Source organism: Giraffa tippelskirchi, chromosome 10, assembly GCF_054371585.1.
Source record: "Giraffa tippelskirchi isolate mGirTip1 chromosome 10, T2T-mGirTip1v1.2.pri, whole genome shotgun sequence".
Lineage (NCBI taxonomy): Eukaryota > Metazoa > Chordata > Mammalia > Artiodactyla > Giraffidae > Giraffa > Giraffa tippelskirchi.
This window is the reverse complement of record NC_137284.1, coordinates 117,512,831-117,540,373: the sequence shown is the minus strand read 5'-3', so window position 1 is coordinate 117,540,373 and position 27,543 is coordinate 117,512,831. Positions and strand designations below refer to the sequence as shown.

At 39.3% G+C, this 27,543-nt stretch overlaps 1 protein-coding gene across 3 annotated transcripts in view; it reads left to right on the top strand.

The window, feature by feature from the left end:
• The first annotated feature begins 1,738 nt into the window (after positions 1–1,738).
• The window catches only part of STEAP4 (STEAP4 metalloreductase), a 45,458-nt gene continuing 19,653 nt past the window's right edge, over positions 1,739–27,543 (top strand). Inside the window, exons 1-2 of one of the 3 annotated variants that reach the window (XM_081533920.1) lie at positions 1,739–1,767; positions 4,429–4,498. The gene's annotated coding sequence lies outside the window, so the exon portion shown is untranslated. Of the gene's footprint in view, positions 1,768–4,428; positions 4,499–23,478; positions 23,575–27,543 lie in introns of those variants that run through there. The other 2 variants (XM_081533919.1, XM_081533921.1) reach the window with 2 other exon arrangements.

Genomic DNA, 27,543 nt, shown 5'->3' with positions numbered 1-27,543 from the left:
TGAGTTTAGGCTTTTTTTTTTTTTATGGTGCTTGAATAATGCATTTACATGTCAGTCTTAATTCTAATCTTGAAAATTTACTTCATTCAAACATAATGGCTTGACAGTACTCCTATGTCCCAGCACAGGTGCCTAGGAACATGCCTCTGTGCTTAGTTGTGTCCGACTCTTTGTGACCCTTTGGTCTACAGCCCATCAGGCTCCTCTCTCCACGGGATTTTCCAGGCAAGAATACTGGAGTGGGTAGCCATTTCCTTCTCTAGGGGATCTTCCTGACCCAAGCATCAAACCCAGGTCCCCGACATTGCAGGTGTATTCTTTACCCACTGAGCCAGCCCACACCTCCTGATTCCCCCCAAATAATTGATTATATAAAAAAGAGAGCATTTTTTAAGAGACTGAAGGAAATACACTTAAACTTTACATCTGGCTATACAAATATTAATACTTGCTTCTCAATGAACAGTTCTGCTTAAGCTAAAACATTAAGTACAGTGTATCTTGTGGCACCATCCTCATCTAGAACTAAAAGGAAGTTCTAGACAAAAACAGCAGGCCAAAGTTTCCAGGTAAAAAAGGTGCAGCTCTGTTATGCTATGTAATATCCAACTACAGTACTACAAGGAGTTGAAAGGAGATAGTCAAATATATCTAGAATTTCAAGGACAAACAATATAAAGAGCTTCATACAACTACCAAAAACAAATTATATCAACAGCAAGACTTTTTTTAAAACTTTCCAAAAGAGATTTTGAAATTAGCATAATGGTTGAAAAATGGAGTTATATATGCACACTTTGAAGTATTTATTGTTGTTTAGTTACTCAGTCGTGTCAGACTTTTTGAGAGTCCATATACTGCTGCACGCCAGACTTTGCTGTGCTTCAGTATCTCCAGGAGTTTGCTCAAACTCATGTCCTTTGAGTTGATGAGGCCATTTCATCTTTTCCAGCATCAGTTGGCTCTTCACGTGAAGTGGCCAAAGTATTGGAACTTCGGCTTCAGCATCAGTCCTTCCAGTGAATATTTCGGTTTCCTTTAGGATTGACTGGTTTGATCGCCTTGCTGTCCAACGAACTCTCAAGAGTATTCTCCAGCACCACAGTTTGAAAACATCAGTTCTTCAGTGCTCAGCCTGTTTTATGATTAAAATCTCACATCCTTATATGACTACTGGAAACACCATAGATTTGACTATACAGACCTTTGTTGGCAAAGTGATGTCTCTGCTTTTTATTATGCTGCCTAGGCTGGTCATAGCTTTTCTTCCAAGGAGCATGCGTCTTTTAATTTCATGGCTGCAGTCACCATCTGAAGTGATTTTGGAGACCAAGAAAATAAAGTCTGTCACTGTTTTCATTGTTTCCACATCTGTTTGCTGTGAAGTGATGGGGCCAGATGCCATGATCTTAGTTTTTTGAATGTTGAGATTTAAGCCAGCTTTTTTGCCCTCCTCTTTCACCTTCATCAAGAGGCTTTTTAGTTCCTCTTCACTTTCTGTTCTAAGGGTGGTGTCATCTGCATATCTGAGGTTATTCATTATTCTCCTAGCAGTCTTGATTCCAGCTTGTCCTTCATTCAGCCTGGCATTTCCAATGTATTTTGCCTATAAGTTAAATAAGCAGGGTGACAATATACAGCCCTGACGTACTCCTTCCCCAATTTGGAACCAACCTGTTGTTCCATATCTGGTTCTAACTGTTCTTCTCTAACTGTTCTAACTGTTTTTCTGCTTCTTGACATGCATAACAGTTTCTCAGGAGGCAGGTAAGGTGGCCTGGTATTCCCATCTCTTTAAGAATTTTCCACAGTTTGTTGTGATCCACATAGTCAAAGGCTAAATTTAGCAGAGTCCATGAAGCAGAAGTAGTTGTTTTTTCTGGAATTCTCTTGCTTTTTCTATGATCCAGTGGATGTTGGCAATTTGATCTCTGCTTCCTCTGCCTTTTCTAAATCTACCTTGTACATCTGGAAGTTCTTAGTTCATGTACTATTGAAGCCTAGCTTGAAGGATTCTGAGCATTACTTTGCTAGCATGTGAAATGAGTGCAATTATGCAGTAGTTTCAACAATCTTTGGCATTGTCCTTCTTTAGGACTGGAATGAAAATGGACCTTTTCCAGTCCTGTGGCCACTGCTGAGTTTCCAAATTTGCTGGAATATTGAGTGCAATATTTTAACAGCATCATCCTTTAGGATTTGAAGTAGTTTAGCTAGAACTCCATCATCTACTTTAGGTTTTTTCATACTAATGCTTCCTAAGACCCACTTGACTTCACACTCCAGGATGTCTGGCTCTAGGTTAGTGACCACACCACCACGGTTTTCCCAGTCATTAAGACCATTCTTGTTTTTTGCTTTTTTGTATAGTTCTTCTGTATATACTTGCCACCTCTTCTTAATATCTTCTGCTTTTGTTAGGTCCTTACCTTTTCTGTCCCTTATTGTTCCCATCTTTGCATGACGTGTTCCCTTGGTATCTCTAACTTTCTTGAAGAGATCTCTAGTCTTTCCCATTCTATTGTTTTCCTCTATTTATTTGTATTGATCACTAAGGAAGACTTTCTTATCTCTCCTTGCTATTCTTTGGAACTCTGCATTTAGATGGGTATATCTTTCCTTTTCTCCTTTGCCTTTTGCTTCTCTTCTTCTCTCAGCTATTTGTAAGGCCTCCTCAGACAACCATTTAGTGTTGTTATATTTCTTTTCCTTGCATATGGTTTTGGTTACTGCCTCTTGTACAATGTCATGAATCTTCATCCATAGTTGCAAGCCCCTTAAAAATAAGGAAATCTCAATCTTGGACCCTTGAAGTTCTAAATCTATAAACAAGGAAGTATAGCTCACCCAAAATGTTAGTAACACTATATTTGCATTAAACAAGGAACTGTTAAATAGCGAAGTAGGGTGACAGATGTTGAATGCATTTCATACAATGGCCAGTTTACATTCCTTTCATCTTTGGATATTCCTTCTGAAACCTGTTAGGCCTACATCCACGAAACCTTTCCAAATGACTCATACATATCACAATCCTGTTATTATCACAGTCTACTCTGCTGTCTGCTACTGCTACTGCTAAGTCACTTCAGTCGTGTCCGGCTCTGTGTAACCCCATAGACAGCAGCCCACCAGGCTCCCATGTCCCTGGGATTCTCCAGGCAAGAACACTGGAGTGGGTTGCCATTTCCTTCTCCAATGCATGAAAGTGAAAAGTGAAAGTGAAGTTGCTCAGTCGTCTCCGACTCCTAGCCACCCCATGGACTGCAGCCTACAAGGCTTCTCTGTCCATGGGATTTTCCAGGCAAGAGTACTGGAGTGGGTTGCCATTGCCTTCTCTGTTCAGTCTAGGGACTTCCAAAAACTGTTGCTTTTTCAACTCCCAATCCTGACTTCGATTACTACTAACAGGACCTATCACTCAATAAGAAAGGGAGCAGAATAGAAAAGTAAAAGAAAAAAAAAAAGGGAAATCAATGTTACAAATAAACAAATAAAATCATTATTATAATAGGGTAAAATACCTCATTCCACTCTTTTCCCATTCTCTAATTTGTTAACACTGCAGTGGTAAAGAATCCGCTTGCCAATGCAGAAGATTCAAGAGGTGTGGGTTCAATCCCTTGGTTGGGAAGGTACCCTGGTGGAGGAAATGGCAACACACTCCAGTATTCTTGCCTGGGAAATTCCATGGCAGAGGAGCCTAGTGAGCTATGGTCCATGGGGTCACAAAGAGTTAGACATGACTGAGCACGCACGCACAATTTACTAAATTCAGTAGCCATGTATTGAAAAATTTTCTAATAACAATAGATAGTGTTTACAGGGAACCTGTAAACAATAGATAGTGTTTACAGGGAACAATAGATAGTGTTTACAGGGAACCAGGCATTTCTCTAAGCACCTTACAAATATTATCTCACTTGATAAAACAATTTATTGAGGTAGATACTATTCATTTTCCACTCTACAGACAAAGTGTAAGGTATAGTTCAGGCCGAGGCAGAAAAGAAGGAGAGACGACCTCAACATAGGTTACCTTTATTCAGGCAAGGAGGGGTGACAGTTAGCCTAACGACCAGGCTGAGTGTGAGAGGGATCAGGGAGGCTTCATATTTAAAGGGAGGTTTGTGGAAGCAATAAGGGAAACGTTGGTCAGGCAGGACATTTTGGGTAATCTTTAGTTGAGATGGCATTTGTAGTTTAACAGGGAGTGGGAGGTTTGGGGTAGGTGGTGATAAGTCCCCTGGGCAGGGGGCGATATGTCCCAGGCAGATGTCGGGGGTGGGAGGTTTCTGGGCAGAGGGTGATAAGTCCCAGGTAGATGCAACCGTCAGAGCATCAGGGCGGGACTTAAAGTTTGGTTTTGTTTTCCCTGAAGTTAGATGATTCAGCAAGCACCTTTGAAACCTTTGTTTTATTTTCTAGGCCCAAGGACTCCTTCACAAAGAAGCTGAGACACAGAGAAGCTAAGTAACTGACCCAAGTCACACAGCTAGTAAGTACCAGATTTGGAATTCGACCTAGGCAATCTAATTCTGGAGGACACACTTTTGCCTAGTAAGTTACATTGCCTTTCTGTATTAGAAGATCTGCTAATCACATTGTTTGTGGCTTCCATTACAATAACAAGCACTCAGTGGGGAAGGAGAGCCTAAGGATTCATGCCTTCAATAAACTTTCATGATGAATTGATTCTAGCTTTAGCTGCCTGAAAGAAACACAGAAATGAATGACCCATAGTTCAAGCCCTAGATAAACTCACACTCTAGAGGAGGAGATGTAATTATGACACAGTGGAAACAGTGCTTATACGGGTATAATGAAAATGCTACTGGGGCATGGGAGTGGAGACACTAACTGCTTGGAAAATTCAGGGAGATGTCCCAGAGAAGGTGATGATAAACAACCTAAGTTTTCTGAAAGACAAGTAAGCATTTTCAGAAAATAGGAAAGACAGAAGGAGTAAGTAGGTATTCATGTTCTGGATAATGAAGAATTCACTTGTTAAGAGAAGAATTTTTGGGCGCATGTATGCACAAGTTTGTGCTTATAAATTAAAGTTTTTATAAAATATAATTTTATATAAAATAAATTATAGTCCCTTCCTAAAAAGTGTATAATCTAGGAGAGAGGATAATACACAAATGAATATTAGAAGACTACATTTTCTTTTAATGTTCTAAGACTTCTAGGTTATGCCTTTTACATGATTTAAGATCTTCCTAAAATGGATCCAAAGAATTCTGGGGAATCGATGCCTATTCTCCTTCTATAATCCTGAATTTAGGAACATGTTTGGATCAGCTAAAGAGTCTGAGGCTAATGGATGAGGACTGCATGCAGTGCCTCAGTCACGTGCTGTGTTAGACAATGCCAAGCCCGATAAGGAGTGTCCGTGGTGGCTCAACAGTAAAGAATCCACCTGCAATGTAGTAGACATGCAGGAGACGCAGGTTTGATCCCTGGGTCGGGAAGATCCCCTGGAGGAGGGCATGGCAACCATCTCCAGTATTCTTGCCAGGAAAAATCCATGGACAGAGGAGCCTGGCGGGCTACAGGCCAAGGGGTCCCAAAGATGAGACTGAAGTGACTAAGCACGCACACACAAGCCTGATAAGGTGTATCTGGACCAAGTGAGGGAGATCAGCAGAGATCCAGACAAAACAACATGTAGACATTCGCCAGCCTTTTGCATAAACACTGCGCAAGGCAAGGGATAAGTTGCACTTCCAGAAAGGCTTACAGTCTGCACTCCCAATCATGTAATCCCTGGTTAGATGGGGGTGCTCTGAAACTTGCATCTTTGTACTCAATGATGATGCTAATTGTGCCACTGTTTATCCTAACTGCACTCTGTATTGCACTCCTACTATAAATAAATATATTTCCTCAAAGGGTATCTATGTCTTGTCTTTCTGTTAATCCAAGCCTTCTAAGGAAATTTTTCAGTATGATAGTTGGGCAAGGAGTTGAATAAATCATATAGGAGTATAGAAGAAGAGACTACTGATGATTCGTTAATTAAAGAGTTCCTGGAGGAAATGACGCTGAAAGTATGACTAGAATCTATCACCAAACAATCAAGATTTCCATCTGACTCATACCCCTACTGACTGATACATTCACTCATTAGATAGGTTAATATATGCTAAAATATTAGAGTTGAGTTTTATTGATCTTGGAAATGTCCTGCCTTTGACAAAGTCTAGCCTTACAATTTATTTATAAAGAGAAAATGTTTAATTCCTAGGTTCTTATTGGCATCTTACAATACTAAGGATGTCAACAATAATAATAAACATCAATTATATAGTGGCAGACTTTATTTTTGAGGCTCCAAAATCACTGCAGATGGAGACTGCAGCCATGAAATTAAAAGACGCTTACTCCTTGGAAGGAAAGTTATGACCAACCTAGACAGCATATTAAATAGCAGAGACATTACCTTGCCAACGGCTATGGTTTTTCCAGTAGTCATGTATGGATGTGAGAGTTGGACTGTGAAGAAACCTGAGCGCTGAAGAATTGATGCTTTTGAACTGTGGTTTTGGAGAAGATTCTTGAGAGTCCCTTGGACTGCAAGGAGATCCAACCAGTCCATCCTAAAGGAGATCCCTAAAGGAGATCTCCTAAAGGAGAGCCCTGGGTTTTCACTGGAAGGACTGATGTTGAAGCTGAAACTCCAATACTTTGGCCACCTGATGCAAAGAGCTGACTCTTTGGAAAAGACCCTGATGCTGGGAAAGACTGAGGGCAGGAGGAGAAGGGGACAACAGAGGATGAGATGGCTGGATGGCATCACCGACTCAACGGATAAGAGTTTGAGTAAACTCTGGGAGCTGGTGATGGACAGAGAGGCCTGGCGTGCTGCAGTCCATGGGGTCGCAAAGAGTCGGACATGACTGAGCGAGTGAAATGAACTGAACATAGTTCTTTACTATTTACAAATCATTTTTCAGATTACTGTCTCATTTGATCCCCCAGTAACCCTATGAAATATTAGTCAAGTTTAGTGACTTGCCCCAGACCACATGCCTAGTAAGTGGACAAGCCAGTTTTTTACCATTATCCTACCTCTGAGTCCCAGTTCTGACTGAGCCCACTTTGGAACCTCCTCTCAATACAGGAATTATTCCTCCCCTCTCCTTTCTCTGAGAACTGTCCTCCCCATTGCTATCATAAAAGTGTACCCAGCCATGTTGTGCCATATAACATCTCCACTCCACTGGTGCTTAGTCACTCAGTCATGTCTGAGTCTTTGCGACCCATTGGACTGTAGCTCACCAGGCTCCTCTGTCCATGGGATTTTCCAGGCAAGAATACTGGAGTGGGTTGTCAGTTCCTCCTCCAGGTGATCTTCCTAACCCAGGGATGAAATCGGCGTCTCCTGTGTCTCCTGCATTGGCAGGCAGATTCTTTACCTGCTGAGCCATCAGGGAAGCCTCAACATCTTCAACCAGGCCCTAGTTAATTGGCCTCAAGTACACATAGATCCAATCCAGAGAAGCAGGTTTTCTAAAGGAAGCCTTTGGATATTGATATCAAGCTAAGGAGAGTTTTTCTCTCCACCTACCAGGAAATGTAAATTTAGAAGCTCTGAGGGGCCATGTTCCTCCCTGAAAACAAATGTTAGAGAAGAACTGGCAGAGAGCAGGATGAAGGAAAAGCACAAAGAGAATCAAGGAACAGACACAAAGAGAGTACCCAGTGGCTTTATCACTTGCATTTTAGTCCTAGGAGGCCTAGCTGTACTCTTAGCCCTGTATTCCATCCTTTCATCTTATTTTAACACTTTCTCACATCATATACAAAAATAAACTCAAGGTGTATTAAAGACTTAAATGTAAAACCTGAAACCATTAAACTTCTGGAGGAACACATGGCAGTAGGCTCTTTGACATCAGTCTTAATATTTTTTGGATATAGCTCCTTTAGGCCAGGGAAACAAAAGCGAAAAAAAAAAAAGGGACTACATCAAACTAAAAACCTTTTGCACAGTGAAGGAAACTATCAGCAAAACTAAAAGGTACCTACTGAATGGGAGAAGATATTTGCAAATGATATATCCAACAAAGGGTAAGTTAATATACAAAATATACACTCATACTCCTCAACATCAAAAAACAAACAACCCAATTTAAAAGTGGGTAGAGGAAGTGAATACTCAGTTTTACAAAGAAGATATACAGATGGCCAAGAGGCACAACAAAGATGCTCAACATCACTAATCAACCTGGGAGTGCAAATCAAAATTACAATTAAATATCACCCCACATGTGTCAGAATGCCTATTGTCGAAAAGACAACAAATAACAAGTGTTGGTGTGAATGGAGAAAAGGGGACACTTGTGCACTATTGATGGGAATGTAAATTGGTGCAGCCACTATGTAAAACAGTATTGGGATTCAGCAAAGAATTAAAAATAGAACTACTATATGATCCAGCAATTCCACTTCTGGGTATTCACCCAAAGAAAACAAAAACACTAATTCGGAAGGATATATGCACCCTAGGTTCACTGCATCATTATTTACAGTATCTAAGACTGGAAGTAACCTAAATGAATGATAAATAAGATGTGGTATATATATATATGTATACACACACACACACACAATATATATATATATATATATATATATATATACACATACAGTAGTATATTATTCAGCCATCAAAAAGAATGAAATCTTTCCATTTATGATAGCATGATAGAACCAGAGGTCTATTATGCTAAGTGAAATAAGTCAGACAGGGATAGACAAATACAGTATGACTTCACTTATATACATATAAGTGTATATGAGTATTCCATTTACTTATGTACAGAATCTACAAAACAAAACAAATGAGAAATCATAACCAAACAGAAGCAGAGTCATAGATACAGAGAATAAGTAGGTGATTGCCAGAGGGGAGGGTGTGGAGGGGAGGAGAAAAATAAGTGAGGGAGATTCAGAGGTACACACTTTCAGTTACAAAATAAATGAGTCAAAGCTATGAAATGTACATTGTGGATAATATAGTCTGCAATTGTGTAATATCTTTGTATAATGACAGATGGTGACTAGATCTACTGTAGTGATCATTTTGAAATGTAAAGGAATATCAAATCACTATGTTGTATACCAGGTCAATTACAGTGTTGTAGGTTAATTATACTTCAAAAGCAAACAAACTCATAGAAAAAGAGATCAGATTTGTGGTTACCAGAGACACAGAGTGTGGGAGGGGAATTAGATGAAGGTTATTAAAAGGGACAATTTTCAGTTACAAGGTAAATAAGTAATAGGGATGTAATGTATGATATGATAAAGATAATTAACATTCAAAGTTGAAAAGAGAAAGCTATGAAGAGACTAAATCCTAAGAATTCTTATCACAAGGAAAAATATATTCTTTCCATTTTTTGATGTTGTATCTATGTGAGATGATGGATGTTTACTAAACCTACTGTGGTCATCATGTCATGATGTATGTAATTCAAATCATGATGCTGAACACCTTAAACATACAGTAATATCTGTCAATTATACATTAGTGCAATAAAACTAGAAAAATTAAAATAAAAAAAAAGATTCTGGAAGGGAAAAGAAGAACCAGTGTGTTCCTGAAATAGAAAATGTGATTTAGAGAGGAAAACAGCTACATGAGCATGATGTCTTGCATTCTCTCGGTAACATCGTGGGAGAGGTCTAAGAGAGACAATGCCCGCCCTGACATCACAGCTTATAGCAGAGGCAGAGGAGATAATCAGCACTTAACAAACGTTCATCGAGTGAATTAATGAATCTGTTACTCAAATATGTATGTGTGAATACATACATAAGTACTTTTGCTGCTGATGTTTTTTATTTTAATTGGTTCAGAAAAGAGAGCATTCTATGGTTTTTCACCCTAAGGAGAATCAAAAACAACAATAAGCTTCCTTGCTTTGAACATCAGAGAAGAGGAATGTAATTACATGTCATAGCTGAGATAATTCAGCCCAACCTGTACACTCAGAAGCCATATCATCAGCAGAATAATTTGTCATTATAAAAGGCAAGTGATATAAACAGAGAGCATTTTCATTTTCATAAAGGAAATTCTATCATCCTGTGTTCACATGACCTTTCTCTAATGTCACTGTTTTCCTATGAAATGACTTGGTGCCTCCAGCCTTAACATTCCAAGGGTAGCATGCTTCCCATTTCCGGTGACAAATCAAATAAGGTCTATGAGTAATGTAGGGTAAAGATTCTCACATGTTCCAGATCAAAACTGAGAGCTGCTAATGATTGACGATTACAACCTTTTGTAACCTTGTGCAGAAAATCTAATCAAATTTGCCCAATATTACACCAAAAAGAAAGTTGCTACACAAAGTGTAAATAAAATGTAAAGTAAATAAAGAGAATAAGGGCTTGGATCATTTTTGGAAGACTGGAATACACATATTGCTATATGTCTATGCCATCAAAAGGAAATATGCTCAATAACTCTATTTTCTGAAGACGTAAATGATTTAGTGGCGTCAAACCTCAGTTGTCTTTCTTTCTAAGAGCTAATGCAGGGGTTCTTAAAATTGTCTGTACCATTGATGTCTTTGACAGTCTGGTGAAGCCTGTTAACTACTCCCAAAAGAAAATGTATAAATGCATAAAAAGAAACAGATTTACAAATGTAGCTGAAATCAAATTACAATTGAAAAGCAACTGAAACAAAACTATGAAAATATTAAATGAAAGTGTTATGATATGGTAACAGGCAACTTCTTTGCATGCATGCTAAGTCGCTTCAGTCGTGTCTGACTCTGTGCGACGCTATGGACTACAGCCCATAAGGCTCCTCTGTCCACAGGATTCTCCAAGCAAGAATACTGGAGTGGGTTGCCATTTCCTTCTCCATAGGCAACTTCTGTAATAACATATTACATAACAGCTCTACTGATGGAGCTACTATATTTCTAATATAGCTATTAGCATGAACAACATTTTAAAAATACCATAATGTGTAAGGAAATCCAGAAATATTAATAATTTCTATTGTGACAAAATCACGGGTTTATATTAATACATTATAGTTTTAGGCTCCATAGTTTGACGCCTAAATTCATAATTGAAAGAAATCCTTAGTTTCAGTTTGAGCTTAATATAAATAAAGAAGGTTTGCTATGAACCTAAGATTACAGAATCTGGGATAAGAACCCTTGGTTGTCCCTTTTATAAACGGTATAAATACAGTCGGTGTTCACCAACTTTGGGGCTTCCTTGGTGGCTCAGTGGTAAAAAAAAAAAAACAAAAAAAAAAACCCTCCTGTCAATGCAGGAGATACAGTTTCAATCTTTGGTCCGGGGAGATCCCCTGGAGGAGGAAATGGCAACCCACTTCAGTATTCTTGCCTGGGATTTGAAATCTCATGAACACAGAAGCCTGGCAGGCTACAGTCCATGAGGTCGCAAAGAACTGGACACAACTTAGCAAGTGAATACCAACAACTGTGATTATTAACTAAATTAAGTTTTTATGGCCTAGAACTACTAAGACTTCACCGAGTGACCAGAAAGGGCAGACATAGAACTGTGAAGGCTGTTGACAAGCATGGAAAAGATTAAAGTATATAGATGAATGTGGAGAGTCTCTGATACACTTTGAGAAGCAAGATCCAAGAAATCCACTAACCTGGAACCAAGAAAGGCCCTGAAGAAGGATCCTGAAAATCCATACTGTACAAATGACAATATTAAGTATCTAAGATCATGTTGCTAAGTATGTTTCTCTCTGCAATATTTTGATTAACATTCTACCAGAAAATTTATTTCACCAAAATTCTAAGGATGGCATTATTCATTTAAATATTAATAAAAATATGGCCATTGAAATTTTCTTATAAGATCATATGTAAAACACACATGAAATAGTTAAAAAGACAGAAGCACAGAAGTACAGCTTTCTTTTTTGGTAGTTGGTAGGCTGATTGTTAGAGTTGGATTGTCCTTCCTATAAAGATTGGGAGAAATAGCCCCTAACCCAGGTACTAGAACCAAAGAAGGCATTTGATGATATATGAGACAGGAATGAACCATGAAGTAGACAAGGATCTTCATGGCATTACCCAAGCCTGAATTTATTATTTGTCCACCTAAAACCAAGTGTGAAAGAAGTGAAAGTGTTAGTTGCTCAGTGGTGTCTGACTCTTTGCAACCCCATGGACTGTAACCCACCAGGCTCCTCTGGTCATGGAATTTTTCAGACAAGAATATTGGCATGGGTAGCCATTCCCTTCTCCAGGGGAATCTTCCCAATCCAAGAATCGAACTCGGGTCTCCTGCACTGCAGGCAAATTCTTTACCGTTTGAGCCACCAGGGAAACCTTAAATCAAGTACATTTGTTTCCTAAAGCTGTCACAACAAATTGCCACAAAATGCTGGCTTAAAACAACAGAAATTTATTCCATCACACTTCTAGCAGCCAGAAGAACAGAATCAAGGTGTGGGTAGGGTTGGCTGCCTCTGCAGGATCTGAGGGAGACTGTTCCCTGTCATCTCCCTTTCCGTGCGGCCAGCAACCTTTGGCACTCCTTGGCTTAAGACTGCATAACTATCTACTTCTGTCTGCCCCTGGCCTTCTCCTTTCTGTGTTTGTGTCTCAAATCTCTCTCTCCTTTCTCCTATAAGGACATCAGTCACTGGATTTACAGCCCACCCTAAATTCAGGATGATCTCACCTCAAGATCCTTAATTATGTCCACAAGGCCCTATTTCCAAATAAGGTCACATTCACAGCTACTGGCTGTGAGGACTGGCATATACCTCTCAGGGAGCAGGGAGGACACAATTCAATCTATTCCACCAAGAAATCCTAAAATTCCACACATCCTAGATACAGAGGCATTGAATAAAAGATGATAAAAGGGAGTACAAAACACGTAATTTCCTTATAGAAAATATTAGTAGATACTTGTGTATGAAAAAACTGCACATCATAAATTTCTAGCACTGCAGATGTGTGCAGTAAACACAGGGAAGGTATGGATCTACAGAACTGAAATAGAGTTAGTGCAGACTGTATAGTTTAGATAGAAAGTTAAGATATTTTAGGGACTTAACTTAGAGAAATTACAGACACAAACCAGGTACTCCTGGCAATCATGTCTGAAATAAGCTCTTCCCAGGCTGGCCCTGGAGGATGTGGGCTAGTGTAGGATGGAAAAACAGGATGAAGAGACAAACTCCCTTAGTCACTGTTGCCTAAGGATATTCCCAGTTATGTAGCAAAATAGGCTGAGTGTCACCCAACCTATGCTGGAGCTATGACTGGATTGTTTAAGATATGCTGTCTATATTGGTCCTTAAATTACCTCTTTGTGAGTTAAAAAAAAAATCACAGTTCATCTAGTGATATGTAGAGAACTTTACTGATTTTTTATGTTTACATAAAGACTGAAACTAGTGGGGAAAAAAGACTCAGTATAGTACAGAGAAAAGTAGTATCTGAACCAGGTAATATTTCCAGTCATGGTGTTCAGAGAGGGCAGACTATCTAATGTACAAACATAAATATTCTTGTTTAGATCCAACACTCTTTATATATCCTAAGATTTCGGAAGTTGGTGCCAAGGTATGGTGATGTGGCCACTTAACAAATATCTTCCATATCTTCGAAACAGAAATCACATTGTCATCTAAAAATTAGAAGTGTGCATGCAAAGGTATATTTTATCAATTTGTTCATTTTGTTTAATGATATCATACAGTTTTTTTTTTTTTTTGTAATAGTATAGGCCTATTACTACATAGATTACCCCCTGTATTTCTAGAAAGGACTGTGTTTTAATCTTCTTTGGTATCCTCCATAATACCTAGTCTGTTTCTGGTGTATAGTGAATCGACAATGATCACAGGTAACTACAAGATTTCCTAATATTTTATACTAAATGGTTGTTCTTTCTTATGGAAATGACCACATACAGATGTGATGATATGAGGGGATTCATATTAGATAAACACTGCTCAATATTTTTCCCACTAAAGCAACAATAAAGCCTGAGTTTGGAGAAACTCCTGATTGTGCTGGTGCACTGGGTGCCTCAGTTTCCCCATTTGTAAAGTGGGTGTAATAGCTGTACATGTTTCAAAGGGTTGGTGTGAGATTTAAGTAAGCTAACATTTGGAATGTCCAGGTGAGTGTCTGGCACACAGAGAGTGCTAGACAAGCATTTTTATTACTAGAGGTATTTATAATATTATTATTCACTGGCTGCTGTTTAGTTGCTAAGTTGTGGCCAACTCTTTGTGATCCCATGGATTGCAGCTCTCCAGGCTTCCCCGTCCTTCACTATCTCCTAGAGTTTGCTCAAATTCATGTCCATTGAGTCAGTGATGCTATCTAACCATCTCATCTTCTGCCACCCTCTTCTCCTTTTGCCTTCAATCTTTCCCAGCATCAGGGTCTTTTCTAGTGAGTCAACTGTTTGCATCAGGTGGCCAAAGAATTGGAGCTTTGCTTCAGTATCAGTCCTTCCAATGAATATTCAGGATTGATTTCCTTTAGGATTGACTGGTTTGATGTCCTTGCAGTCCAAGGGACTCTCAAGAGTCTTCTCCAGCACCACAATTCAAAAGCATCAGTTTTTCAGTGCTCAGCCTTCTTTATGGTCCAACTCTCAAGTCCATACACGACTACTGGAAAAATCATAGCTTTGATTATACAGACCTTTGTTGGCAAAGTGATATCTCTGTTTTTTGACATGTTGTCATAGCTTTCTTTCCAAAGAGCAAGCATCTTTTAATTTCATGGCTGAAGTCACCATCCACAGTGATTTTTGAACCCAAGAAAATAAAATCTGTTACTGCTTCCATGTTTTCCCCTTCTATTTGACATGAAGTGATAGGACCGGATGCCATGATCTTAGTTTTTCAAATGTTGACTTTTAAGCCAGCTTTTTCACTCTCCTCCCTCACCCTCATCAAGAGGCTCTTTAATTCCTCTTCAATTTCTGCAATTAGACTGGTATCATCTGTTATTATTCACTAGCCTTCCAGAGATAGGATTGTTTGAAGGAATAAGTACAGTAATATATCTTTTACTGAGTGTTGCTGGGGAACAATGTTTTCATAGTCAGTCAATCCGTCAGTCAGTATTTATCGAGAATCTATGCTGTGCCAGGTACAGTAATACAGTAATAAAGAAGAGGCAGTCTATGCCCTCAATAAGCTTACTCTCCCATGGGAAAAGAAATATACAACCACCGTGATTAAAAACACAATAATACGTACCATGAAGAAAATAAAATCGTGAAATGTGACATACAGTGCCTGCCTGAAAGGTGGTGGATGGGAGCCTGGTGAGTTAAGCCTTTAACTTTAAGCCTTAACTTTAAGTTAAGAAGGTCCTCAAAGGTTAAGACGTTAAGCTGAGACCAGGATAATGAGGCCATTGTTTATAGATCTGAGAAAAGAGCTTTCTAAGCAGAAGCGATAAAAACTACAATATACAAGCATCCTAAGAAAAGAACAAACACTCAAGGTTGGTGTATTAAGTCATTACCTGAGTGCTGTCAGACGTAAGCCAGTGGAGAGAGATGAACTGATAACTAGCAGAAAGAAGAGGATAGTGAGAGGAGTGAAGCCTTTATTAAGATGGCATGGGGTCGGATCCAGCAATACCCGGAGAGAATGGCCTTAGAGAGGGACCAAGAGACATGGTAGAGTCAAGTATCTGTATGATGGGCTCTCAGAATTAGTGGTAAAAAAAAAAAAAAAATAGTGAGATCATAACATGTAATTGATGGGGGAGGGGGAGAGAAAAGTAGAGGTTCAAGGCATCATTTCAGAGACTGAGAAATTGAATACGCTAAGCAAGTACAATAGGATGGCACTCAGGTTACTGTGCCTTTACCACGGTGGTCATGGTTTTGAAACGACTCTAGCTGGCACAATCGTTGGATTTTCTCCAGCAACAGTTAGCTGCTTGGAGGTGTATAGTGGGTAGTTATTTGGGTGAAATCAGGGTTGGTATTTGCCAGGCAAGGAAAGTGAACAAAAAGATGGCCAAGGGAATCAAGATGCATTTGCAAGAAAATAATCATAGTAGTACATGAAACATCAGCTGGGTAGGACGATTAAGTGAAAAGATGAGGGAAGCAACTGAGGAATATAAAACAATAAAGGATGAGGGCAGGGAATCAGAGGTATTGATGAAGTTAGAAACTAGCAAGGGTAGGATTAAACAGGGTAAGTGAGCTGGGTAGACAAGAGGTAATGATCAGAAAATGAGATGTTTAAAATGAAAGTATGGCAGTTGTTGGTAATGAAAAGGTGGATGTGGTGACTGCATGAGTGGTATCTATGGTAGGAGGGTGGATCAATATCAAAAACTGACCTTAAATTCCTTATTATAATCATTTTGGATAGAAATGCCATTAAAATGGTTTTTACACCATTCCTTGTATTATTGGAGTACATCAAACATTTTTCTGGTCATAATAAGGTTAACAACATAAAGATTAATTATGTTATGACATATGTGGTAACTGGCTCAGTATTTTCTGATTGTTTTGCCCCTACAATAAATTATTCCTGACACCTTTATTTGAAGACCTTAAGGCTGCTTTTTTTGTTTTTAGAGTTTTCCTGTCTCTTCCTTTGTTCCTTTCAGTAGACTGAAAACTGGGTTTCTAAGAATCAGTTTTCTCAGGTGTCCTTTGCTTGGTTTCCCTCCCTCTCTCAAATGATGCTTTATTCTTTAAAAAGGAAGAGTGGACACAGGCAGTCAGCCACCACCAAAAATAATAATAATAAGCTTTTATTTCTAAGAAGTGGATTTTGATGAGATTTTATAAACTTCTCTTTCTAAATTCTAGTATTCAATTAAAATACATCATTTGCTTATAAATGACCTCCTTGCAGGATAGCTACTAAGTTATGAAGGGCACTGGCTTTAAGTTCAACATTAAAAGAGTTCTGATGTAGGGTTTTATATAATTCATTTGACTGACACAGAAAATTATAACCTACCTCCCCACAGCCTCTAAAGATTCTTTCTCTTGCAGCCTTTTTCATGTACAATATCTATCACTGCTTTACAAAATGCAAAAAACAAATTAAGAATATTCCCAAATAGCCACTAGTCCAACCAAATTAGGTATCTAAAGGGGGCCATTAGAGTAAGCCTTTTATTTTGTTTTTCTCCACTCCTTTTAATGATAAGAGTATTTTTTACTTAGGCCAATTGAAAGCACATGTCCACATCTCCTTTTCCTGCAATTATCACATAAAAACACAGATGACATTTATGAGAAATCAAAACTCTTTCAGTGGCTACTGTGCATTTCCAAAATGTGAAGAGGGGAGTCTCTGCTCCCTGTCATATAGCGAATCCTGGACATCATTCTACAGCCTGTTGACAACTGCTAACTCCTGGGACTTAGCAAGCAATATCTCACTACAGAGACACTCTCCAAAAAAGGCCCAAGAACTCCATTATATTTTCACAAAATGCTATTGCAGACATAGCTGATATGGAGTTGGAAAAGAAGTAATTAAGTGAAAAGATTATAGATGAAAAAAAAGTCTGAAGAAAAGCAGAACCCTGGGAATAGGAAGAGATAAAGTAGCTGAAGGCATTTGGCCTTTTCTGAACAACTTGAGCACACAGCTTTGTGGAAATCAGCAGATGGCTACGTGAGTACGTCACTTTAGCTACTGAAGCACAGGTTTAATCTCACCAATGTTTTTGACATGAATGATTTCAAATATCTTATATTTCTACATATCTCCTTTACATATGGGTTTCTATCAGTCCATCATTTTCCCTTCAAACCATTCATTCATTCATCAGTATTTGTTGAAATAGTTCAAACAGTATTTGAAAAAACAATATTTTTGTTTTTCAAAGAAAATTTACGACTGCCTACAATAATCCTTTGAAGTTTCCTTATTAGAATAGAATATGAGTTTTTGAAGATCTGTTGATTTAGTTGAGGGGGGTAGGGTAGAAGAAGCAATCGTCACAGTATTTTCAAAAAGTGTAACAATTCAGTGAAGATTTTGATGTTGCCTTAAGTTTTTTGTATTTTTTTTCTCCAGTTTTAAAATGACTTTTTAATTGCAAAAGAAGAGCTTTAAACACAGGAAATAAAATCTAGACCAGTCCATTATGCCCTTTTTGAGACCCTATTATGCACTAGTCACTTAGGTGTTACATATACAACAAAACATACATTATACAAGAATTTTCTGTCTTCATGGTACTTCCATTCCAAGGGAAAGACAACAATAAACATAATAAATAATTCAAGTACACTGTGTTACAAAGTAAGGAGTGGTATAGAAATAAAAGAAAAGGGAAGCAAGGGAAGGGAGCTAGGTGTGTATGTGTGTAATTTTGAATAGAATTGCCTTGACTGCTCTATTCTGAATGATCTCTGATTTACAATAAGTGAAAAAAGCAAGCTGTAAAAGAATGTGACTAGTAGGCTGCCACTTGTATTGTTAAGAATAAGTATGTGTGTTTTTATGTGCACAGTCTGTCTGTGAAAGGAGCCCCATAAATCATCAACATAGTAGCCTCTAGGCAGGAAAACTCATTGTCTGGGGGGAAAAAAAATGTTTTTCAAGTACCCTTTTCATATCTTGAATTTTGCACCTGTGCATTATTTTTTCAAATATTTTAATTAATACTTTAAAAAGAAATTTTATATAACCCAAAACAACCTACAGTAGTTAAATCAATGGTGTGGCAAATAATCTATGAATATAAAATAAATCACCTAGATTTGGTATTTCCCTGCCAGCATGATAGAGGAAGTTTTAGAGTTATCTTTAAGGCTATTCCAAGAAAAATAACACTTATAAGTAATTTATCTTTACAAAAATTAAAAAATATGCAAAAACAAACCTAATATTTTAATTCTTCTTGTCCTTTTCTTTTCCTCCTATGATCGACTCATTGCTAACTTTGTTTGAAGGTGAACACGACAATGGATGAAGCTAAATGCACTTGAATCTTTCTCCTCTTTAGCAACTGAAAATCCAACTAACCTGCCCTTACTGGCACCAAGCGTAGATTGACTGGACTGGAAATGCCTTTACTAATACCTGCAGTGCTAACAGTAGTCACCACCCACTGTTGAATCAGAGTTCTTCCCGCAGCTTGATAAATCAGCATGTCTACTGGGAGGCTGGGGTGAAACTGAGCATCTTATCTTCACTTTTAGGATTACCAAAGAACATCTCTATTAGTAACAGTGTCTTTTATCAAAACATCAACTCAACTTAAAAGTTTCTCTATCTCTTCACACTACTTTGAACATCTTGCTCTTTGATAGTGTCCCAACTAAGTGACCACCTCTGAGGTCAGCAGGTGTGGCTTGGCCCACATCCAGATTTCTACTGGGAATGATCAGTTCACTGACCTGCCAGCGGCCTTGGAATGTCCAACATTAACACAGACCTTGTGACCTGGAGAATCAGAGACCCAGATAAAGAGGACTGGGATTTCTTGCCTATTTCCAATTCCCAGAAGTAGCCACCCTTCACTTGCAGTCAGGGACTTTTAAAAATATTACCATTCACTCATCTCACACACTCAACTCTTCCACTTTTACCTTCTCTTGAGTGTCTAGTGAGAGTTTCTTTAGGGTATGTTTTATTTTTAAATTCTTTATTTTCATTCCTGAGATCATCTCCTAGCCCAGTCTCTGCTATTGTCAGTGTCTGGCATATTTTCCCATCAGGACTTTTTTTGGGTACAAGTGGGTGGCAAATGTTTGGTTTTGCTTCCTTCTCTGTGTTGGCAGGAATCCTAAAAATAAGTTAAAACCAGGTCCATGGCATGGGTTTCTTTACTGTACCCTTTACAGTTTTACAGTTCAGGGGGTAGGGTGGATGGTTCAATTAGCTCACTTCCTGGAAAAGTAGGAAAAGAGTAGAAAAAGAAATTTTCTGGGAAAAGAATTTAAATTTCCAAGTCCACCAGGAAGTAGCCTAGAAACATCAACCAGGATTGATTGCTTACCCATGTCCCAAATCTGCTATAAGAAAATTTGGAAGTTTTTTTCCCAAAACAGCAAATGTCATCCTTTCCTGTGATGCAAGCACCTTGAACATGTGGTGTGACTGGAGAAGCAAGACCGATCAGGTGACCTTCTCATCGTACCTAGTCCCATTTTATTAGGCAAACACCCAAATATCAACTCTTGTAACTGAAAAACCCAGGGATATGAAGTTCCAGCAACTTCAGAAATCTGTCTCTTCCCATCTCTTTGCTCTCCTTTCCCTGGAAGTGGCTGCTTTCTCAGGCTCACTCTCTCTTCACAGCCACCCAGGTTTACATTCTAGCAGCTCAACAACCCTCTGGAAAGATTCCTTATTGGCCCAGCTTAGGTAATCACTGAGCCAATTGCTATGTATTGGCCAGACCTAAGTAATGGGTCTACTCCTGAAATCCCAGTAGTGCTACCACTTCCATCTGGACCAGGGATTGTGCAAGAGTGTTTCTCAAAGAAAAAAATGGGTCTGTGATTAGCAGAAAGGAAATGGATTCTGCAAGGCCAGGACAAGAGGAGTCCAGAGAAGCACCAAGAGGGCAAAATTTAAGTTAATCAGACACTCATTTTTAATTCATGGAAGTTTCGTTTTGACAGTGAGCCTTTCCTCAAATTTTCTGCCCTGGGCTCCTCACTCACTTCACCCTCATCCTGACCCTGAATGGTGAGCAAACAAAAAATAAAAAAATCATTACACTCATATTCAAAACTATCTCCCAGTGTGCTTGCAATCCCCAACTTGAGACTCATTCCTTTGAGTAGGCAGAGACATCCCGAGGGGTTCTTCAAATTTTTTTCCCTCAAAATAGCTAGAAGATAAATCTTTACGCTGATCAAAGTTTCCTCAATACATGCTAGTTAGATAGGCTATCAAGTCAATAACATCCAGGGCCAGCACATGTTGAAAGCCCTACCCCATAAAAATGTGTGTGGTATATATACTATGAGCACTGACAATAGGGAAGAGGGACAAATGGATAAGACCTGGAGCTGCACAGAAGAGGGGCCCTAAAGAGGAGAAAAATGACAGAAAAAAAGGAGATACAAGATGTTAAAGACACACTTTAATCCAATCACTTAATGACACTTAATGAACAAAGCCCTAGATATACTTCATCAATTTTCCTAAGTTCTGCCATGTGGAAAAACGGAGGTAGTAGGCTGGCAGGAGAAGAAATAACAGGAAAGACTCAGGGCACCGTCCCCATGGAAATCTCTGAACAGGACCTCTTTGGTGGTGTGCAGCATCTGGGAAGGCTTATCTGGAGTTCCAGTGATAATGCTACAGGGAGAAGGGTGAATCCTGCCAAGGGAAAAATCCTCGGGTTTTCCAATGCCTGGCATCTTTGGAAGCTTAATTTTGCCGTACAGTAAAGGCTTAAGGAAAGACTGGGAGACTTATGAACTGTGTATCCCTCCTAAGACCAAGGGAAAAATCAATTCTTAAACCACAAGATAAATAAGTCAAGTACCTCTTAAGTTTGGTACTAATAAAGACAGTTTTTTTTTCTATCTTTTATATTCCAGTCATTTTAATCTTCCCTTTCTGGGGAGTTGCCTTTGGCAAAGAAAAGAGCTTATATAACTGAAATATATCTGCCTCTAATAAAAATAAGGTTTCAAAATTCTTTTTTCATCTACTAGTGTTTATAAAGCAATGATTCAGTTATTAATGGGAGGCTGCATTTGGGAATACGATTTTCTATTTTGTCAACTTATAAAGGATCCAAACTCTGCCCAGAAACCACAGTGATCTGGTCCATAGACATCAGCTGTCTGCTTCTGGTGGCATGTATGTCACCATCTATGACTGGTGGATGGCTAGATGCCAGCAACTTTGCAATCTTACAACTCACTTCCCCTGTTTATGGAACAGCCTTTTACATAAAATGACCTCCATGGGATGTGCCTACTGGGAGATCATGTGGTGGCCACAATGTCTGGTGCCCATAGCAACCATATTTCACACTAATTATTTGCTTTATACTCCATTGACCACTAACAAATCAGCATTCTAATTGTAAGTACCAGGTTCAATGTGCTAAGAATCGAGTTTTTGTGCCCACAAGGCTTAAAGCCAGATGCTAGACCAGGGGCAAGTCACAGCAACTGTGTTGATCAACTGTGGGGCTTCTTAGAGACACAGCAAGAAGCCTTCTTTCCTTGCTACACCCTTCTCCCACCCTGTGAGTCTTCAGACTGGGAAAATCAGATGCTATAAAATCAATGAATATCTTTTTACATTCTTCCATCCCCTAAGAATTCTACCTGATGAGCTTTCTGCAAAATATAACTGGCAGTAGATTTACTAATGAGCGCAATAAATGTTGAGTACCTATTATATGCCAACTACTGTGCTAGGTGTGGTGGAGAATTCCAGGCTGAAAAGAATAGAGTATCAACCCTTGAAGCTTGCAGACCAGGAAAGGAGATACACAATAATTTTCTTAAGAGGCAAAATATCCTAACTTCTGTAGTAGAAGAATAAATTAACACTGTATGGAGAAAGAAAAGCTTAATTATAACAAGTGGCTCAAAGAAGACCTTTTGGAAGACATGGTGTATGACCTGACTCCATGAGATGCTCTGGGGAGAGTCGCAATCCAGGCAGAAAGGGATTTGACTCAAAAGTGCTGGGAAAAGGCCCCCCGTGTGGCTGAACATCTTTCCCTGGGCAAGCATACCACTAAGACCAGGTGACTGGGTGAGAGACAGACTGAGAAGGCTCTGGGCTCTAGACCACAGAGTTTTGGAGTGCAGTTGTGCTTTGCCCTGTAGATTATCATGGTTAGTTAAATTTTAAGCCATCGCAGGTGTGACTCTTGAGCTCTAAGTAGAAAGACCTATCAGTCCAATATATATAATTGCACCATTATTATCAAATATTATATAAGTATAGACACACATTGGCATCCTCATTACCATCCCTCTCTCTTACGTGGTTTGTTTCCTTTGAACCATTTAATCTACCTAAATTAAGACCTCCAAATTCAAGATCATCCAATCTATGCCCCCCCCCAAACCCAAGGTCTCCAGGTAGAGGAGAAAGATGTCACCTCTGAATTAAGACACTATGGCACAGAGGGAAATGCCTAGAAACCAAAACCAGGTGGTGTCTTCTCAGCATTTCAAAGTAGCCTCTCTGGTTCCTTCAGAAAAGGGGTCCTCCTCAGCCTCTCCAAGCCTCAATCTGCCTGGGATGCACAAGATCCCAAAGGGTCTAGGGAAAATCCTTTAAAAACTCCACTGGCCCGAGATCAACGTCAACATCTGCAGCAACAGCAGTGGCAGCACCGGAATTTCTGGTCCTCCCAGCTGTCCGGGATTCCCAGCTTGAACTCTTCCTGGAAGCGCTTTCTTCACCGCTTCTCTTGCGCAATCTAGCGAGCCCTCCCTCCGCTCTCGGGCTTCTTAAACCGTGTGTGGCTACGCTCCGGAGCACAGAGCTCCGAGCAGCGTCCCCTCCCAGCCTGGCCCTCGTTGCGCCCTGCAGCAGTGGCGCTGACCACAGCCGCTTCGGAAGCACCTCTCCCGCAGGTGGGTCATGTTGCTGCCGGCCTACGCCTCGTACCTTTCGCCACAGGGCTCCCCTCCCTTATCAGCTTCTGCCCACCTTGAATCCCTGCTTCCAGGACTCCGCTCCGCAAACCTGCTCGCCCTGGGAAGAAGGTGCACGACCACCCCAGGGTGTGGCGGGAGGAGTTAAGCAATTCAGCAAGCGGCTTGCTTCCAGGAGTTTTCTCTCTTGCTTCCTCGGGGTGCAGAGGAGCCCTAAGAAGGAAAACTCAGGGCTTTGGACTCCTCCCTGTATCTTACTTCTAGATAAAGGCAATCTCAGATGTGAGTACACTTCCTGGCCAAGAGCTGAAAATGTGTCCTGAGATTTGCAACTGCTTCCATCCTTGATCTTTAGCAATTGTTTTTCCAGAGATGAGAAGAGTAAATAAAACCTTTGGTTCCCTGTTTGTCCAGAGGCATCTGGAAGGTACTTTCCCCCTCTGGATAGTAATTTTAAAATTTCTTTAGAAGATGACTGGTCTAAAGGAAAATCAACTGGATGGAGAGTAGGGCAGGGGTGGGACTGGAGAATTCTATTCCTAGTTCTAATTAGAAATTCAACACCTCAGTCTCAGTTTCCACACACATAAAATAAAAGACTATTGGAGCAGAGTAGCCACAAAATCCACCTCTAACAAGGTAAAAAACTTATGACTAAAGATGCTTGCTGATTTGAAATACATTGAAAACTTCATCAATGATGTACGTGTAACTAAGAAATTTCTTTCTTCATAATAATGCAGGTTTCACTTTTTTAGGGAAATTACCCAGTTGTGGAGAGACAGTCTTTTTCTACTGAATACCTTGGACTTGCACCACTTTTATCATTCAGAGAATACTCTCAGCTTTCCAAACCAATTCTTCAGCCTTACTGGGTGAAAATGTCCTATTCCGTATAAATGACAGTCATATAAATGTCACTCACATGAAAGAACATTTTTTTTCTGATACAGTAGGTGTAATTTTATAAAATGGTACAATTATTTGAAGCAGTAACTTTTTTGAGATATGGCCTTTTGCAAGGCCCCGAGTTTTTCAGAATGCTGTGATTTAGCACGGTATCAAATTCTACCTGCCTGTATTCCACCTGCATGGCAAACACCACCACCCCAGAAAACAGGATGAAGCATTCGTATTTATCAGGCTTGGAGGCTGTAAAGTAAATGGAACATGTGTATGGAGAAATTGGGTCATGGCACTCTCTCCATCAGGCAGCGTTTATGGTGCTGCTGAAGTTCACGCAACTTGAGGTTCAGAAACCAGCCTGTTCAAGGCCTGACCCCTAACTTGAGAATGATTTCCAGATGCCTGCCTTGCTTAAGCTTGCTAACTGGTGTTAGAAGTAACCAAATAAATTTTTATAAACCTGTGCTTAAATTGAAAACCCTGAGCCTTGTTCTGAACAGTTTTAAGAAAAATAGATTCATTTATCATAGAATTTCAAAATTGAAGAACGCTTGAGCAGTCACTCCACATTTCCTCAAGGACCAACCCCCATCATGCTACCATTATTTATGACATTATTAAAAGGGTATAAATTCTCTTTTTAAAGTTTCCTGAGTAGCTGATTCTGAAGTCACCCTCAGAAACACACCCAGTGTTTCATGATCCTCACCACCAGTTCTCTTTGGAAGTCATTTGGATCTTTTGTCAACTGCTATTTCAAAATTATTTCCTTTTAAAATCTTAACAAAGTTAATAAGCTGCTAACAGAATAAAAAATACAATCACTTTTCAAACTTGAAGACTTGCCAGGGCATCTTGTAGGTTTCCTCTGGATTATCCTCTGAAAAAGTGAAAAACTTTTTTTAAAGTGTTAGTCACTTAGTCGTGTCCAACTCTTTGCTACCCTGTGGACTGTAGCCTGTCAGGTTCCTCTCGCCATGGAATTCTCCAGGCAAGAGTAGTGGAGTGGATAACCATTCCCTTCTCCAGGGGATCTTCCCCACCCAGGGATCAAACCTAGGTCTCTTACAAAGAAGGCAGATTCTTTACCATCTAAGCAACCAAAGAAAAAGTGAAAGTTAGTCACTCAGTCATGTCTGACTCTTTGCTACCCCATGGACTATAGTCTATCAGGCTCCTCTGCCCATGAAATTCTCCATGCAAGAGTACTGAAGTGGCTTGCCATTTCCTTCTCCAGGTGATCTTCCTGACCCAGGGATTGAACCCAGTCTCCTGCATTGCAGGCAGATTCTTTACTGTCTGAGCCACCAGGGAGAGGAGGTCAATTACTAAGTGTCTGCAACTACATCTACCTATAAGTCCTGCCCTAAGAGTCTAGGACATGCTGAGGATAGTGAGGTTTTCTGTGTGGGATTTTATTTTTTTGAAGTTACAACTAGGCCAGAAGTAATAAACTTTACAAGGCCTCTGAAGTCACCTGTTTGACTGCTTTTGTACATCCTTCTGTGCTTTGTACATCCAAAGAGAACAACAGGTCATTAGTTAACTATGAGGACAGTTAACTATGAAGAGTTCCACATTACGTGTCCCACCTACCATGATATTTTAAATTACTTTTGGGTCATTTCCAAAATGATTTGAATAACACTTGTTATTTTATTGAGAAAAATCAGGCCTGCAAAGAATAAAGCTAATAACTAAAGGATAACTAATGCTGAAAACAATGCATAGTAAGAAAACATATTTGGCCCACATACTTAAGCAATTTGTTCGTAGCAAATTATTATGGAAAAAGGGTCAAAGAGTGCTTGCACTGTTTGAAGATCATCTTTCAGAAATACATCACTGCAAAAATGTATGCAATGTTCTACTCAAAGAAGCATTTCCACCCTAATTGACTAGGCAGGACATGACATCCTAATCTGAATGCTTCTCCACAATGTTCTAGAAGAGTGTTGTCTGCCATGTGTAAAGAAGCCTTATCATACTGAATTTTGATGGCTGCATATTTCTGAAGTTATTTTGAGAGAAGTATGTTACTTTTAAATGTAGATTATATGATCAGTCTTCATGTCAGGATGAAGTTCACTTTTCATCTTATAAGGAAGGCGAATGTATGCAAAGGATAATTTTGAAAAGTCAGGAACTATAATTCTGAATACAAAGAAATCTAAGAGGTAACTTAATATAACTATATAGCATACCTCTTGGGGAGGGGGGTATCAGAACACATATTAGACCATCGCTTTTGCCTTAACTCCAAATAAATTGAGGGAAAATAATGGCATCAAGCACAGAGCCAAGTGCTCCAATCAGATTTTCACTGGCGATGGCTCAATAACTGAGAAGAATCAGAATAGGAGAACATGGCTAATGACCACACTGATCATACATCTTTCATCTATACATCTCATTTTACAAGGTGTGGAAATAGCTTTGAGCCCAAATAAAGCAGTGGCTGAAACAGTTATGCATAGATTTTGGTAAACTTTCTTGTTCTGCTTCTCAGGCAAATTAGCATCCTTTTCTGTACATTCAATGTCTTTACATGTTGTTTTACAGCAGTTTGATTATGTGTCTACATCCTCCCCAAGACAGGAGCCCCATGAGGACAAGAACAGTCTAGTTTATCACTTTACACATCTTATGTAGCACAGTGCCTTGCACAGAGAGGCTGTCCAATAAATCTGTCAAAAACATGCAGTGTTTTTGTGTATGAAGACACTGTTTTAGTGTATCAAGACATTGTTGATACACTAATTTTTATTTTTAAAAGATGCTAATAATTATAGACATAGGAGGTTATATGCACAGATACCTCCTGTGCTGTACTAGTTAAGAGGGTCAAAGTATTCAGATTTCAACTACCTGACCTTTGGGAAGAAGCATGAGATTGCTTTATACTCTACAATACACATAAAGTAAGTAGCAGAAATTATTCTGCTTTTTTAAAAGAATAAATACATTGTAGGAACCTTGGTATTTCTTCTAATTAACCTTAATTTGATAACCCTATTATGTTTCTATCCTGGGTAAGATTCA